Here is an 11,425-nt window from a genome sequence, read left to right as displayed (position 1 = left end):
ACGGCGGCGGTGAAATTTTTGTAAATCAACTCAAAAAGTGAGCGAAGTTTGGACATTTGGACTCTACTCTTCAAAACCTCTCCAATGATATATATCATGATGGGAAATTTTTCATATTCAAGAAGTCCCCAAATTTGGTGATGATAGGGCACGTTACATGCCACATCATCACCAAATTTGGGTACATCTTAAATATGAAAAATTTTCTATCGTGCTATATATCGTTGGAAAGGTCTTGAAGAGTAGATTCCAAATGTCAAAACTCCACTCACTTCTAAGTTGATTTGCAAAAATTTCACCATGCGCCTATTTTTATAGAGAGAGAATGTGTAGAAATCCTTAAAGGACCCAACTGAAGTCCAAATTTTCCCTAATGTTAGGGACTTTCCTTCCTAATGCTCTTCTCACCATATTTGGCTAACCATTAAATGTAGATTTTACCACCATTAAATGTAGATTTTGATAATTATCTAAATCTACCCATACCTCAATCCTATTGGAGACTTTCCTATTTCTCCTATCACTATAGTTGGTCGACTATTTAGTGCAAATTTGGATAATCCAAATCTATCTACAATTTATAGCTCACTCCAATTGGGGACTTAACTACTTATCCCACTAGATTTGGCCAAACATTCAATAGAGATTTGGACAATTTATCTATAGTTCATAGTTCACTCCTATTCAAGACTTGCCTAATGCTCCTCTAACTACACCCTTATGTTAACCATTACCACAGACTTGCCTAATTCTCCTCTTACTATATTTCACCAAACAATGCAATGTAGATTTGGACAATTATCTAAATCTATATACAATTCATAGCTCACTCCTATAGGGACTTACCTAATGCTCTTCTTGATACTTTTGGCCAACCATTAAATGTAGATTTGGACAATTATCCAAATCTGTCACCCCTATAGGGACCTGCCTAATGCTATTTAGCCAACCAATACAGATTTGGAAAATCTAAATCTATCCATAATTCATAGCTCACTCCTATTGGGGACTTGCCTAATGGTCCTTTCACTATATACCTCACAGCCCTATTAGGGGCTTGCCTAATACTAACCCTTATTGGGGATTCGCCTAATGCTTCTCTCACTATCTTCAATTCATAGCTCACCCCAATTGGAGACTTGCCTAATGCTCATCTCACTAGACTCTAGCCAACCACTCAATAAAGATTTGGACAATTGTCTAAATCTATCTACAATTCATAGCTCGCTCCTTTTGGGAATTTCCATAATGCTCCTCTCACTACACGTCACCCCTATTGGTAAAGACTTGGCTAAGGCTAACTCTTTTTGGGGACTTTCTTACTAATTCTCATATCACTATATTTCGCCAACCATTCAATATAGATTTGGACAATTGTCCAAATCTAACTACAATTCATAGCTCACTCCTATTGGAGACTTTCAAAATGCTCCTCTCATTAGACCTTACCCCTATTGGAGACTTGCCTAAGGCTAACCCTTATTGGGGATTTATCTAATGCTCCTCTCACTTGATTTGACCACCCATTCAATGTAGATTTGTACAATTTTCCGAATCTATAGATAATTCATATCCCACTCCTACTGGTGGGGACTCACGTAATGCTCCTCTCACTAGATTTGACCAACCATTCAATATAGATGTAGATAATTTTCTAAATCTAAAAACAATTCATATCTCATTCCTATTAAGAACTTGCCTCTTATTCTCTTATCAATAGATTTGGCCAACCATTCAATAATACAAATTTAGACAATTGTCCAAATCTATTCATAATTCATAACTTATGCCTCATTGGGGACTTGCCTAATGCTTCTTTGACTAGATCACACCCCCATTAGAGAATTTACTAATACTAACCCTAACCATTGGCTAATGATCTTCTCTCACTATATTTGACCAACCACTCAATGTAGATTTGGATAATTGTCCAAATCTATATACAATTCATAGCTCACTCCTATTATCTAATGCTCTTCTCAACAGTTTTGGCCAACAATTAAATGTAGGTTTGGACAATTATTTAAATCTACCTACAATCCATACCTCACTTCTTTTGGGGACTTTCCTAATGCTCCTATCACTATATTTGGCCAACTATTAAATACAGATATGGACAATCCAAATCTATCTACAATTCATAGCTCACTCCTATTGGGGACTTTCCTAATGCTCCTCACTAGACCTCACGTTCCTCTTCCTAATTCTTCTCTCACAATTATTTAAATCTACCTACAATCCATACCTCACTTCTTTTGGGGACTTTCCTAATGCTCCTATCACTATATTTGGCCAACTATCAAATACAGATATGGACAATCCAAATCTATCTACAATTCATGGCTCACTCCTATTGGGGACTTTCCTATGCTCCTCACTAGACCTCACATTCCTCTTCCTAATTCTTCTCTCACTATTTTCAATCCATAACGCACCCCAATTGGGAACTTGCCTAATGCTCATCTCACTAGATGTGGCCAACCATTAAATATAGACTTGGACAATTGTCTAAATCTATTTACAATTCATAGCTCACTTCTATTGGGGATTACCATAATGCTCCTTTTTGGAGACTTTCTTAAGGCTCACTGCTATTAATTCTCCTCTCAACAATTTTGGATATAGCCATTAAATGTAGATTTGGATAATTGTCCAAGCATACCTACAAAACATACCTCACCCCTATTGGGAACTTTCCTAATGCTCCTATCACTGTATTTGGCCAATTGTTGAATAAAAATTTGGACAATCAAAATCTATTTGCAGGATCACTCCTATTAGAGGCTTGCCTAATACAGTGACCCTCTATTGGGGATTCACCTAATGCTTCTCTTATTATTTTCAATTTATACCTTAGTCCTATTGGGGGCTTGCCTAATTCTCCTCTCACTAGACCTCACGTCCCTATTAGGGGCTTGCCTAATTCTCCTCTCACTAGACCTCACGTTCCTATTGGGGGCTTGCCTACTAATACTAACCCTTATTGGGGATTTTCCTAATGCTTCTCTCACTATTTTTAATTCATAACTCACCCTAATTGGGGACTTACCTAATTCTCATCTCACTAGCTGTACCATTCAAAATAGATTTGGACAATTATTCGTATATTACTTCTATTGTAGGGACTTTCATAATGCTCCTCTCACTACACATCACCCCTATTGAACTTGCCTAAGTCTAACCCTTTTTAGGGACTTGCCTAATGCTGATATCACTAGATTTGGCCAACCATTCAAATGATAGATTTGGACAATTGTTCAAATCTAACTGCAATTCATAGCTCACTTTCGAAATTCTCCTCTCATTAGACCTCACGCCTATTAGAGACTTGTCCAAGGCTAACCCTTATTGGGGATTTGTCTAATTCTCCTCTCACTCGATTTGACCACCATTCAATATAGTTTTGGACAATTTTCCAAATCTATATACAATTCATAGCTCACTCCTACTAGGGTCTCACCTGATGCTCTTATTACTAGATTTGACCAACTGCTAAATATAAATTTCGGTAATTCTCCAAATCTATAAAAAAATCATATCTCACTCTTATTAAGGACTTACCAAATTCTCTTCTCAATAGATTGGGCCAACCATTCAATACAGATTTGGATAATTTTTGAAATCTATTTATAATTCATAGCTCACTCCTATTAGGGACATGCCTAATTAAATGCTCCTTTTAGTGCTAATCTTAACCACAAACTTGGCTTATGCTTCTCTCACTATATTTGATAAACCACTCAATGTAGATTTGGACAATTATCCAAATCTATATACAATTCATAGCTCACTCCTATTAGGGACTTGCCTAATGGTCTTCTCAATAGTTTTGGCAAACCATTAAATGTAGAATTAGACAATTATCCAAATCTACCTACAATCGATAATTGACTCCTATTGAGGACTTGCCTAATCCTCCTATCACTATATTTGGCCAACCATTCAATATAGGTTTGGACAATCTAAATCTATCTACAAATCATAGCTCACTTATATTGGGGACTTGCACAACACTCCTCCTGCTAGAACTTATCCCTTTTGGAGACTTGCCTAATTCTCCTGTTACTAGATTTGACCAATCATTCAATATAGATTTAGACAATTATCCAAATATATATACACTTCATAGCTCACTCCCTCTCATATCCCTCTAAAGTATTTAACTAAGTCTAATATTTTAACTTCATCCCTCTAGAGTACTTAATCATGATTTGATTAATATATTATTTTTTATATGTTAATGTTAAATAACATCATCCAACTGCTCCTAAAAGTTCTAAGGGAAGCTCAAGGCTTACAATTTTTGATGGCGTTGATGAAAAGGCATGGAATTTGTATCTTGACTTCTACAATGAAGAGGGGAAGCCAATGAAACATGTGCAATTATTTGGATTATAGCCCAAGAAAGAGGCATACAAAAGCTTTGTGTAGTATAGGCATTATCTAAGGGGATTGCAAGAAAAGAAGGAGTTCCATGCATTTGTGTGGATATTAGAGACTCTAATAAATTGTACTTATTGGATGTATTTTCTTATGATGATGTAAAGATGAAGATCAATGGTGCTCAATCTATGTTAACAAAGGGTTGGTGTATAGAGGAGGAGGATGATGAGCCTATGATAAAAGAATACTTAGATGGATTATACAAGGTCCAAGCCAATCTTTCAAAGGACAACCCTAGAGAAAAAATTAAAATGGTGAATCAAAAACCACAAACATCATGGTGACAACAAACATAGTTAAAGGTTCTGCCACCATTATTCCATTTGATGATACTACTATTGTGGTGGACTATGATCAAACAAAGAAGAAGCTTGCAAAAAAAAGTAGAGAAGGTCATTCTGGGTTGGTCACTTATATGAGCAATACTACCCATTTGGATTACAAGAGACTTTCCACATCACGCCGCTAAGAAATTATGTAAAAGCTCCTACAATATATGTTTACAGAAAATTGAGCAAGAAGCATGTCAAAAATTAGCTCTTGACTTTGAATTCTAGACCACCTACATCATGCGCTGATCTAATGCCTTTTGATGAGGCCACGGACAAATATTTGGACACAATGAGGAGAGACCGCCTTCATAAATACAAGTATTGGATATAACACTCCATTTATGCAAGGGTTTCACAAAGAATGTGACTGATGAAGCTATGAATCAAAGAAAGAAGTATTATATGGAAAGGGTGGCACGGATAGTGTAAACTTTTCCTCCAAAGGAGATTGTTGAGTTATCTTGAATGGTGAACATAGAATCTCAAAATATAATGTGGCAATGTCCATATCATGATAATCTAAAGTAAGGGATCAATGGATTGCATTAAATAGACCTGCAAAGCCTCACCAAGGAATTGCAAAGGGAAGTGAACAACGTCCAAAATGGGATATAATTAATTATCAACCTTTCAATATTTGGTTTTTTCAGAAATACATCAATATATATTTGGTTGTCATTGATAAAGTAGTTCGTAACATTGCCTAATGTTGAGAATGTTGTGCAACAATTTATCAAGCTAGCACGAGTTGCATTTAGTGATAGTGTTGCAACCGAGGATGCACACATGATAATCTACCTAGATGACATGTTTGAGACATGGATGAGGATTATAAATGCATATAGATACAGATCGCTACCCTATCATCCTGAGCATAGTGATGATATCAATAAGGGTGGGAGACAACTAACTACTGGCATGTTCAAGTTTATACAAGGTTTAGATAAGGAGAATATTAAGATCATTCAAGAAGAATTATTAGACTTGGATAGTAACTGACTTAATTTGGATGTTTTGTATATTTTGGTAAGTAAAGTCATGTATCTACCTCATGATTATACCCAACAGTGATCTTTTGTATAAAATCAAAGTTTCCTTACTATATATCAACACTGGTCTTTTGTATAAAGTCAAAGTTTTCTTACTATATATCAATAGTGTTTGTCTTCCTTTGGTTAAGAGTTGAGGTTTTATTACATTTAAGTGTGTCAGTGGCTTGCTTGTCAGTTGGGTATACACTTATCCAATATCTAGCATTATACCATGTTTGCTTATTTGGAATAAAAATCATTGTGAAATCTTCCTGGGAGGTTCATGTTTGTTCAGTAAGGGTTGGTCATGGTTGTTTTGGGGTTCAACAAAGAATCTTAGAGTGTTCCTCTTATATGTTCTAAGGGTTGAGGGTTGACAGAGAGGAGTTGTAGAGGCAAAGATTGATTGCTACTCTCATCACATCACATCCTTTTGGTGCCCCCATTGAGGAACTTATTTCAAGCACCTTTGGTTTGTCAATTGTACTGATATGGCTCAAGATTTTCCACTTTTCCATGGGTTTCCACAAGAAGCTAAAAAATTCGTGGAGCAATTGGAAATCACTTGCTTGATCAAAAACAGGCAAGAGCCTAGCTTGCAAGATGAGGCCCCACAGTGGTTGAAGGGCTATGAAGGTTCTTTAAAAGAAAGAGATTCTCCACAAGAGCTCACTTATAAAGCCACAAAACAAGAGTTCCTACAACACTACCAAAAGACTGAAGATCATAATTGGGTGTGGCATGAAATTATGGGGCTAACTCAAAAAGACAATGTGGGCATTTATGTTTTGCACTTCACAAAGTTGTGGGATAGGTGGTGTGTTCCTTTAGGGAATGAAACTCCTCTGTCTATGTTAAAAAAACATAGATTTGTTGCTGGGTTAAGGGGGAATTTAAGGTTGAAAGTGGAGTTGAAAAATATTCAAATGTTTGAGAAAGCTGTGGAAATATAGCTAGGGAGAAAGAGTGGAAGATGATTAGGTTGGGTCAGCTTGGGAAGGAAGTAAGCCATAGTGTGGAGATTATGGAGGAGGGATTCAAAGGAGAAATTAAGAATTTATTTCAAATCTCACCTCAAGTATTAGTGAAAATTCAAAATAATGATGAATTAAAACGGAGATGCATCAAGTAGTCAGTCTCTTCAAGAACCTTAGTTTGAATTTGCTAGGGGGTGGAAGAGGAAGAGGAAGAGGTAGAGGATATAGGCCACCTAGTCTAGGACCTAAAACTTATGGTGAAAGACATAGTTAAGGGAATGAAAGAGGTGGAGAAGCACTTAGAAGAAGGTTTATTTTAGTTGTGGGGTGAATGGGGCCATACAAGCCCTAACTATGATAAGCCTTCTAGAAGAGAGGGAGATATGTATCCTTTACCATTAACCTTTCCTAATCATAGTAGTAATGATTTTGCACAGTGGATATCAAGGACAAGCCAAGCTCTAATGGTTTGACACCAAGGAGAAAGGCAAAGCGGCTATAAGTTCAATACAAGTGGAAGAGGTGACAAGCAGATCAAGAGCTTGATGTTATGCTCGTGAAAAGTGTTGAGATTCAAGCTCGATGTCAATGTGTGCCAGCTGTACTATGTGCTGGCATGTTAGGTAGCAGCATGTGTGAGACATAAATGACCGCGTCCAGTTGGTCATAGTGTGTGGACATTAGCTAGGGATGTGTGTGGACACAACTCATAGTGTGTCTTGTGTATTATGGATTATGGCTTTATGCATTGTGTGAGAAGGGAGATGGCTTCCCTCAATGGTTAGGGTTTGTAATATACATTAGGGTTTGCTCCTGTGTGTGTGTCTCCTCTCCCTCTACTTGTTTTTCAACATGGTATCAGTGCTGTGCCTGGTACTCTCTATTAGGGTTTATGAGTGAGAGAAGAGGGAGAAGAAGCTGTGAAGTTTGCCATTGATACTATGAAGCTTGGAGCACACCGATTTCTATCAGATCTGAGAGATTGGCCTACCGAGTAAGGTCTACTAAACACCCTTGAGGAGATTGCAGGTGGATTCAAGCAGAAACAAAGCAAATTAGGGTTGCCCAAAGCAAAGGAAAATTCTACCGATTTCTATCAGATCTGAGAGATTGGCCTACCGGGTAAGGTCTACTAAACACCCTTGAGCAGATTGCAGGTGGATTCAAGTAGAAACAAAGCAAATTAGGGTTGCCCAAAGCAAAGGAAAATTATAATTTTTTGGAAGCTTTCCATTCGAGCTTGGAAGCGGTGATGTATGTGGTGAAATAGATGCAAATCTGGCAAAGAAACATGTATGTGATAAGAATGAATGTATTGGCAACTCATGTACAAGCCCTACAATTGATTTTGGAGCAAACTTGATGCATTTGAGTGATTGAAAATCACTGGTTTTGAAGCTCTCACAAAACAGAGAAATAGAGGTTAACTTTTGATGAAATTAGAGCAAGTTTTTGGCAAAAATCAATCCATTGATGGGTTACACACATGCCTTAATGTGTTAGGCACTCATATACACCATCAATTGACACTTTAATCTCTCCAAATCCCTTCACGAGCAGGCGGCGCAGCTTCTACAGAGAAACAGAGCAGTTTTTCATTGACTTTTGATAAGTGGAGGCCAAATTCCACTTGGTTGGTTGATTAACTTCAAAATTGGCTTAGCAATTGGCTAATACACAAACCAAGAAACAGAGTGTGATTAATCGACTAATTACTCTCTCATCTTAAATAATTGGTCTAATTCCTTTTACATGGAGTTAGTGAACATCATTGCTAAGCTAATGAATGCCTAGTCTCTCAATTTGGACAAGGATTGAAGAAATTAGAGCAATTCTACTATTGGTTTTTTTTGGTTTTTCTGGTTTTTCTCAAAACAGAGAAGGAGGTTTGACAAAATTGGTATGTACACACCTTGGTTGGTGTTGATATTCAACATTGAGCTTGTTTAGGTGTAATGCAAGTTATCTACACTTGATTGAACCATTACATTACAATTTGGAGCCTTGGAAAGCGCATCAAAGCAGGGTATCTTGGACTGCGTAAACCAGTTCATTTTGGATACATACAGTTTGACTTTCTACATCAAAATTGAAGTTTGTTGACTACTTTGGAGTATCTAGAACACTCATTAGAGTGTGGTTGAGCTGAGGAAGGCTCATTTACAGATTTGGAATTGTGCCAAAGGTGTATTTGCATTGAGCAAATATGTCGGATAATCCAGTACAAATTGTGGGTAAAAAATTGGATAGGAAGAACTTCCAAGCATGGAAGTACAGGATCAAAAGCTTTTTAAGGGAAAAGGTTTTTGGAATCTCATTATAGGTGCGGAGCCAGCGCCGGAACTACCCCGACAACCTACACAGCAGAGCAGGTTATAGCTCATAAGCAATGGTCAGAAAGAGCATATAAAGTCTTGCATTATCTGTCTATATGTATTTCGGATGCTATACTCATACATATACTACATGATGCTAAGAATCCCAAGGATGCATGGGATACATTGGTAAAGCTGTTTGATACAGACATTAGTGCTCGCAAGTCTCAATTGCGACAACAGATTCATAATGTGAAACGTAATAGAAGGAGCATCCATGATTATGTACAAGAGATAAAGAAGTATACAGATGCATTGGCAGCAATCAATGCCCCCATGCCTGATGATAATTTGGTAGACATTACCTTGCGTGGTCTTGGCAAGGAGTATAAGTCTTTTGATACATCCATCTCGGTTCCGAGTATAGGTTTACCAGACTTTGATGAGTTGGTTTCACTCTTACTTGTTGAGGAAATCAAACTCAGTGACTCCTTTCATGATGCATCTACTAGTCATGAGACCATGTTGAAATTATGGATCAAGCTTTCCTAAAGACATAACATCTACCTAATGATAAACTAATCTTACACTAATCTCATTAACTAATCCTACACTAATCATAACACTTATCTACTCTAATGACATTACTAATCTAAGGTGAGAAAAAATGAAAGAGACTCATTGTGATGAGTGTGTGCTAATTAAGTTTAGACTCAAGTTTAGTTAGGTTACAATATAGATTAAACTTGTACTCATAAAAAGATTTGAGATGTTGTGCTTGAATTCCATTTCTTGAAATGTCCTCTTTTTGTATGAGGAGAGTACACCTTAGCTTTTCTCTTGCATGTGGGATAATTCTCACTTGGTGATGTGGCTTCTCACACTCACTCCATATTTTCCTTGTGCTCTTTGGCACCACATTTCTCAACACTGCGATACATACACCTCCTCATGTAAATCACCATTCAAGAATGCAGTCTTAATGTCCAACTAATGTACATTCAACCCATGATGTACTGCCAAAGCAATGAGATGCCTAATGGTAGTCATATGAGATGTGGGTGCAAAGGTCTCATCATAATCAATGGCCTTTTGCTAGGCATACCCTTTTGCAACAAGTCTGGCCTTGTAGCGATCAATGCTACCATCTACTTTGCGTTTTAACTTATAAACCCACTTAGTATCAATGGCCTTCTTGCCATGAGGTAGATCTGTCAAATACCAGGTGTCATTCTTGAGTATAGAGTTATACTCATCCTGCATAGCATGCCTCCAATGATCATCATCATGTACTTCCTCAAAGGAAACAAGTTCCTTCTCATTACATAAAGTAGAAATGAGAACATGATCCACATGAGAATAATCTGCATGATGAGAACCTGCACGAGTTCTACGAGGTAAAGGAGCTACCAACTTGCTATCCCTCAATGTCTGCATAAGCCATTTTGGCATACGCCTAGATTGTTCTATGGATACTCTCTCCTCATCCACTACATCCTCAATAATTGCCTCATCAAAAGGTTGATTTGCAGGCTAATTTTGCACCTCCAAAGGCTGAATTTCAGCACTTGGTTAAGCATTCAATTGCTCTACATATGGCTGCCCTCCAAATAAACAAAGATAGGAGTGAATCAAACATGTCCTGTGAGCATACATTCTACTGTTTTTTGCATGAAAGCATGGGCTGCCCTCCAAATAAACAAAGATAGGAGTGAATCAAACATGTCCTGTGAGCATACATTCTACTGTTTTTTGCATGAAAGCATGGGCTGAACTGAGTTTTTGACAAAAACAACATCTCTACTTACCAAAATCCGCTTTGAGGCTGGATGGTAGAGTCTATATCCCTTGCTTTAAGAACTGTGTCCCACAAATATGCATTTAACTACCATATCAACAAGTTTACTGCATTGTTGCTCAGGCACAAGCTAGCCAAGCTTCATAATAAGTTTTAGACTACTGCAAGGCCTTGGTAGGGCATTCGTTCAACACTTAGTTTGCGCACATAGTTGCCTCTAACCAAAAACCATGAGGTAAATCTTGGGCTTTCACCATACATCGTGCCATCTCCACCATAAGAGACCCGTTCTTTGTCTCAGCCACACCATTTTTCTAAGGTGTGTATGGCATTGTACATTGATGCCTTATGCCTTTTTCAGTCATATATGCATGAAATTCCTTGGACATATACTCCCCCCCTCGATCTGGAAAGGGTGCCAACTTTACATTCACATGCATTTTCAGCCATGGATACAAAGTGCCTAAAGCACATAAAAACCTCTGACTTCTGCTTTAATGGATACACCTAGCTATATTTAGAGTAATCA

Source organism: Cibotium barometz, chromosome 37, assembly GCF_041138505.1.
Source record: "Cibotium barometz isolate CiBa-2024 chromosome 37, ASM4113850v1, whole genome shotgun sequence".
Classification (NCBI taxonomy): Eukaryota; Viridiplantae; Streptophyta; class Polypodiopsida; order Cyatheales; family Cibotiaceae; genus Cibotium; species Cibotium barometz.
Note: the sequence above shows the minus strand (reverse complement) of the source record.